The sequence below is a fragment of the Myotis yumanensis genome, unplaced genomic scaffold (genome assembly GCF_028538775.1).
Source record: "Myotis yumanensis isolate MYYU_CA2020_CCGP unplaced genomic scaffold, mMyoYum1.0.hap1 SCAF_5, whole genome shotgun sequence".
NCBI lineage: Eukaryota > Metazoa > Chordata > Mammalia > Chiroptera > Vespertilionidae > Myotis > Myotis yumanensis.
The window spans coordinates 78,748,168-78,755,319 of record NW_027223756.1 but is presented as its reverse complement, the minus strand read 5'-3'; the positions used below and the strand labels follow the sequence as shown (position 1 = coordinate 78,755,319).

The following is a 7,152-nucleotide window of genomic DNA, read 5'->3' as shown; positions in this document are numbered from 1 at the left end:
TCATGGGCCCAGCGGCCCTTTCCCCAGAGAGCCCTAGGACTCCTTAGCCACCCCCCACTCAAACTCTGTGCTGTTCTGTGTGGGGAGAAGCCCATTTGACCGACTGCCTCTGCTGGTTTCCAAGTGCATCTGGCTGGGAACCCTCAGGAGCACTGCCCTGGACTAGTGGGGTTGAAGAGGGGTTGCAGGGGGCAGTGCTGCCGTGTGCCACTAGGTGCTGCCCTTGAGCAGGATCTTGTACCTCCTAAGAAAGTTCTCTAAGGTCCAGGCTTGAACAAAATATGGGTCCCTAGCTGGTGGCCACTCTGAGCTCAGAGATCTCTGCTGCAGGTTGGGTTAAGTGAGGGACACCTGTGTAGACCCTTCACCCCCAGCCCGGCCAAGTGCAGGGAAGAACCAGCAGGTGGGGCTTGTATTCCTGCAGAGGCTGCTGACCAAGGCTTCTGCTACCAGGACACTGCCAGGGCTGAGGCAGGGTCTTGAGACCTGGCTGTGGGGTCTGGTGGAGGGGGTGGGACCCCCTCCATGAGCTCCATTGCATTGCATATAACACCTCTGCAAACGTGTCTGCTGTGAGCCGAAAGGAAATAAGCCCCAATTCTGACATTCAGCTGTTGTCTGTGGGCAGCCAGCTTGGGTCACCTGGTGCCCGGGTTGTGGGCTCGATCCCCAGTGGGGGGTGTGCAGGAGGCAGCTGATCAATGATTCTCATCATTGATGTTTCTTTTTTTTTGGTTTTTAATTATAATTTTCAGACATTTGAAGGAAACCTCTTTTATTTCTTTCCACATTAATTTCTAGGCCAGCTTAGACAGTTTCTCTTAAGTTTTGCTATTTTTTTTTTTTACACTAAGAACCTACAGGGTTGTTTTTTGACATCATTGATGTTTCTATCTCTCCTCCCTCTCTGAAATCAATAAAAAATATATTTAAGAAAAAAGACTAGGTAGATGCCCTGGCTGGTTTGGTTCAGTGGATAGAGTGTCGGCCTACGGACTGAAGGGACCCAGGTTCAATTCCAATCAAGGGCACATGCCTGGATTGTGGGCTAAGTCCCCAGTAGGGGGCATGCAGGATGCAGCTGATAAATGATTCTCATCATTGATGTCTCTATCTCCCTCTCCCTTCCTCTCTGAAATCAGTAAAAATATATTTAAAAAAAGACTAGGTAGAAACTGAAATTCACTTGGGCTCACACCTACCCTTTCAGTATGCAAGGTCCACCATGCTGCAGGGCTAAATCTGCAGCATCTTTCAGGGGGTGATGGGCAGGTGTCCTTGCTCTGGAGATGATTTCTGCCCCACTCTCCTGACCTGGATTATCTTAGGTGGCTCAGCTCAGTGCAGCCTCAGTTTACTCAATCTGTCAGTTGAGGGCATGGAGAGCCACCTTGGGCCATGAAGCACCTCACCAGAGTGTGTAGCCCACACAAGCACTTATCAAATAGCGCTGCCCATTGCAGAGCCTGCTGGTCTAGTATGCTGTTACTCAGCACGACTGCAGCAGGCAGACTCCGAGATGTACCTCAAGGACCCCTGCCCCTGCCAATCGGTCCCCAGGAGTGGGCTGGCCTAGTGGCAGGTTCTGACGAACAGGATTCGGCAGAGGTGATAGAGGTCAGCGGCGCATGTGGAAAATACAGCTCTGGATAAAGACCATCTGCTTACTAAGCACTCTAGTGAGGATGTAGTAACCACAGACCCATCGCAGGCATCGCTGTGTTTGAGGGTACTGCAGAGGAGCTTTTGGAGCTCTTTGAGAACATCTGTAACCTCTTCCGTGACGCTACCCGCATAGTGAAGTCCAGTTTCCCTGCTCAGCTTCCAGCAACAATCTTCCAAGGCAGATCCAGCGCCGGTTTAAAGGCACTCTTGTAGATGGAGGGCACACCGAGCCAGCCTGCTGCCTGCTGGGTCAGCTCCCCACCAGTGCCCAGTCTCACAGTGGTAGCCCTATCTTGATTCCTCTCTTCAGCTACAGTGACAAATGGATATGAGTCATGGGGCAGCCCAAGACTTGTGGAGGTCCCTGTGCCCGGGACTCTGCTCAGGTTCCCGATCCAGGCAGGCTTACTGGGCCACCCCATCAACCACACAGTAGGACGCCTTGTTGCCTTTCACTCCTTTGAGCTCTTTGCTATTTCTGTGCAGAAGACTAATGCTGAGTGTTTTGTCACCTTCCATATGAGACACTGATGCACGTAAGTGCCTCACCAAAGCCAGGCTTTCTCGTCCTCTAAGACTTTCCCCCTTATCTCATGGATTCTAAAGCAAAAGCTCCTGACTACCAGCTCTGTGGGTTCCAGACTGGTATGCCTCAGGTGGGGAGAGCTGGAGACAGGCGTGAAGGTGGCTCAGCCTCATGGAATTCTTTTTATCATATACAAAAAATACTGGCTGATTTAAAGTCCTCTCGCTTTTTCCCTGTGGGAATGTCCAGCACTAATTTAGTTCATTTACTTTTTATTTAAATCTTTTTTTAATGTATTTTTATTGATTTCAGAGGGGAAGGGGGGAGGGAGAGATAGAAACATCAATGATGTAAGAGAATCATTGATCGGCTGCCTCCTGAACGCCCCCTACTGGGGATCGAGCCCGCAACCCGAGCATGTGCCCTTGTCTGGAATCAAACCCGGGACCCTCCAGTTCGCAGGCCAACACTCTATCCCCTGAGCCAAACCAGCTAGGGCCTAGTTCATTAACTTTTTGTTTTATTTTAAATTTATTGCTATGAAGATGAGAGCATTACACCATTACCCTCTTTATATCACTTAATTGGCATTATGGTATGCATTCTGAAGCAGGTAAATCTTGTTTGCTCATAAGAACTGTGTACATCCTTTCTACTTTGCCAACAGGCAGGGCTATCTTTGTGAGGAAACAAAATTAAGACTTGGTGTTTTCTTATAAAAAAAATGTGGATCTCGACCCATTTGAGCTTTCAGATGAAATCCAGCTCTGGTCAACACCTGGATTGCAGCCCCTAGAGAGACCTTGCAGAAGGCCCAGGTAAGCCATGCCCCAGTTCCTGGTCCGTAGAAACTGAGACACCACACGTTTTAAGCCACTGTTTGTGGTGGTGTGTTCAGCAGTAACTGACTTCTATACTAGTATATATGAAACCTAATATGCAAATAGTCCAAACGGTGGAACAACTGAACAACCGAACATCTGAACAACTGGTCGCTATGACGTGCGCTGATCAGCAGGGGGCGCGTGTGGAACATGGCGGGTGTTGGCTGTGGTGGGAAGGTGGAGCAGGTGAGCGGGGGCGCCAGACCAAGGCGGGGTGCCGGTCACTGTCATCGGGGTGAGCCTCTGGTGGTTACTGATAATTCTTTGCTTGCACCTGGTGCCAACACCAGCCCCGCTTGCACTGCAGCTGGTGCCGGAGCCGCTGCTTGCACCCGCTACCAGTGCCCAGAGCTGCTGCTCGCACCTGCTGCCGGCCCCCGAGGGCTTCTCCACCTGCCGCTTGCACCCGTTGATGGTGTGGCCCCAGTTGCTCCATGCCATCAGCAGGTGGGAGCGGAGGCAACAGGAGCAGGGCTGCCAGCAGATAGAGGACTGGGGGCTGCAGCGGGAGGGGCTGGGCAGGGGCGCGGAGGATCGGCCAAAACCTGCCCCTGTGCCCACCACAGCCTCAAGGCCCACAGTTACTTTCAAGGTGCACGAATTTGTGCACTGGGCCCCTAGTACACTGATAAAAGCACACCACAACCACTTGCCAATTTACTGAACTATTCACCTTCTGCTCGTTTCCCATCTTTTAGCACTTGGTCTGTTTGCTGTGCCTTTGTTCCCTTTTCTTTCCAGGATTGTGATTGGGGGTACATATTAGCACTGGGCCATCATCTTCCTTCTGCTCTGGGAGAGTGATCCTCCTAGCAAATCCGTGGAGTAAGGGCTCCCTGTTGTCTGGTTTTGCCCTTATTACCTGCTTCTTTTTTAAAATATGGAACGCTTCACGAATTTGCATGTCATCCTTGCGCAGGAGCCATGCTACTCTTCTCTGTATCGTTCCAATTTTAGTATATGTGCTACCGGAGCGAGCACATTGCCTGCTTCTTAAGATGGTTTGGAGGCAGGAACTGTGGGATCCTTGAATTCCATCCCTCCAGCTGTGAGGAGTCTACCCCTGTGTTGGCTTATGATTTGACTACAGTGTGTGTGAAGCTCTTCGGAAGGTGTTTATCTCAAAGCAAAGATCATGCCCAGCAGGGTGAGGGAGGGAGGCCCGACTTCCACAGCTGGCCCTCCCCCTAAATTGCAGCGTGATCTCTGGCAGCATGTAAGCCTGCCCTGGCCTCCATGTTCCTAGATGCATGATGGTAGTCATTCCTCCTTTCCTGTCTGAGACGCCATGAGGATTAAGTGGGAATTCGTAGAGGGGTTTTATAACCGTCAAGTGCACCATAAATGTTGATGGTACAGCCAGCCAATCCAATCAGAGTCTCAGTGCTGGACCAAGCTCAGAGAACACCAACGCTGGCATTCCTGAGGAGGTCAAGTTCTCCAAACAGCCATCAGCACAGAGAAAGACATGGGGTGGTAGGGGCAGGCGCATTGATCACAATCACTGATGCGAATGATTCCTCCGGCTTGCAGGGATGTGAAACTGATACTGGGGGATCAGCAGCCACTGCGCCCTGTCCCTGTCCCTTGATCAGGAGGGCGTTGGGCAAGCAGACCTCCTCCTCAGAAGGTGCAGTGTGGGGGGGGGGGGGCAGTGGAGCCCTAATTTTAGGCCTTACATCACAGCTTGTGTTTTTTCACACACTACCTACGAGATGAATCAGACAGTCCTGGGTTCAAACGCAGCCTGATTGGGCTCCTGCTCTTGCCATAGACGCCATCCCTCTGTGTGCCAGTCTTACCTTCTCCCAGGGACTGGTTCTATTTGCCTCCTAGGGTGAAGGGGAGAGTGGAAGGAAAGGGTGCAGAGGGTCCAGCACAGACTGGGTGTCCCAAGCATGAGTCTTGTTAGATTTGGGGTGGGGCTAGGCCAGCCGTGGGCAAACTACGGCCCGCGGGCTGGATCCGGCCCGTTTGAAATGAATAAAACTAAGAAAAAAAAAGACCGTACCCTTTTATGTAATGATGTTTACTTTGAATTTATATTAGTTCACACAAACACTCCATCCATGCTTTTGTTCCGGCCCTCCGGTCCAGTTTAAGAACCCATTGTGGCCCTTGAGTCAAAAAGTTTGCCCACCCCTGGGCTAGGCTGTAGGACTTACCACACCACACTGGGTTCATCGGAGTGCTGCCCGCCTCTTGTAGGTCAGAGGGCAGTCCTGTGCCATCTTCCCCAGGCCCAATGGCCACCAGCCGGTGCCAGCCAGGCTCGCAGCTGTCATGCTTCTGACCATATTTGAGCAAGAATCTGTGGTCACTATTAATAACCACAGAGGCAGGATGGGGAGGTGGCTCCTATAAAGCCAGGTCTGCCAGCCCTAGCGGCTCCTTCAGCCCTTGAGACCTTTACCCCCTCCCTGTTGTGAGAGAAAAAGAAAAGTAAGTACCAAAACCATCTCCCCCATCCTCCCCATCCCTCTGCCCGACCCCACTCGGTAGCCTGAAAAGTGAGACACAGAACAGTGGTGAAACTACACACCCCATGCAAAGGACGTCTGAAACACAGCCTTGGTGGCACTTAACTGTCCCAGGCGGTTTGGGGGCCCATCCCAGTGGGGAAGAGGGCAGGGAGGAGGACGAAGAGGAGGAGGGGGGCTCCATCCTCCTCACCTATTCTCTGTGTCCTAGAGGGGACAGAGCCAGGAACCCCCTGCGCTGGGACAGGTGACTCCAGAATGCATGTGTCTTGTGGGGATGTGGCCACAGTGCTGGCACCGCTTGGGGAGTGACGGCAGGGACTGAGGTTGGGGCTCCCTCCCTCCCCAGTCCCCAGACATCCTGGTGTCTCCCCACCTTCTGGGATTTTGTATTTTGAAGGTCCCTTTACAGGCCCATAAAGAATGAACTGTTTGCATTTACTGAACCCCCCAAGACGCTTCTGCTCTGTGAACTGCCCCACCCCCTGCCACCTCCTTCCCTCCCAGACACTCAGTTGTTTGGTGACCTTGAATGCCAGAGAAACTGCAAGGGAACAGGGAGGCGGTAGGTCATTCTTGGGTACCCCTGGACCACCGGAATGTGCTAGGTGGATTTGGGGAGCTCCTGGTGATGGTGGAGGGCATTTGGTGATTGAGGCCGTCAGCCACCCCTGTCTGTCCTCATCGTCCACTCCTCTCCCAGGCACTGGCAGACCCTCGCACAGTTGGCCCCAGGGACACCCCCTCAGGGCCCTGGCAGGTAGAAGGATGGGCAGTAAGGATGGCCGTCGGGGGTCACTGCTCTGGCTCTGCTGGGACATATGTGGGGATGAGGGTGCCAGCAGAGTAACTGCTGATTAAGAGGGCTGGCTGAGTGATACTTGATGTGAGTGGCAAATGCTGGGGGTGGGGGAGGGGTCCCGAAGTCGAGTGAGAACAAGGCGGTTGGGGATACGGGCACTGCAGCCTGGCCCTCCACCTCCTGGGGCCTCTGCCTCCATCAGCGCCGTGGATTTCAGTGTTTCCCCTTCAGGGCTGTTAGGGTATTTGGGGCAGGGCCCAGGACAGAGTGCTGGCGGGGTGAGCGTCCTGGGGCTGGAGGTGGCCAGTTGGGGCACTTTGAGTGGAAGGTTTCCTGTCCATCTGTCTGTCTGTGGTGGCTGGGATGGAGCTTTGTAACTGAGGGAGCCGCCGGGGGGTCGGTTTCCAGTGAAGAGCCCATAGGTTCCCGTCCACCCAGCAACCCTGAGGCAGAGGCACCTTTCCATGCGGTGAGGTCGCCGGCACCCCAGGGCCCTGCAGGACCAAGGAAGGGGGGCTGCTGGCAAGTCCCTCAGGGAAGGAGAAGACTTGGCCCAGAGGGTGTCAGCCACGGGACGACAGGCACGTGGGTGTGTGTGTCAGGGTCTGTCCCCGTCCTGGGATCTCAGCCCCTTTCCGGGGCCTTCTCTGCATAGTGAGTCACACTCCCCGGGCACCTCCAGGTGACGGGGGTTTGAGCCAGTTCCCTGCCCTGGTCTCCCCTCTGCTCTTGGACATTGGGGCGGGTCATTCTCTGTGGGGGGCTGCCCTGGGCACTGTGGGGTGTGAAGTAGCA

At 53.6% G+C, this 7,152-nt stretch overlaps 1 non-coding gene across 1 annotated transcript; it reads right to left on the bottom strand.

The window, feature by feature from the left end:
• Positions 1–3,949: 3,949 nt before the first annotated feature.
• LOC139011996 (U6 spliceosomal RNA) lies at positions 3,950–4,056 on the bottom strand. The gene has a single exon (XR_011471785.1). It is a non-coding gene; the product is annotated as a U6 spliceosomal RNA (small nuclear RNA).
• Between the last annotated feature and the right edge of the window lie 3,096 nt (positions 4,057–7,152).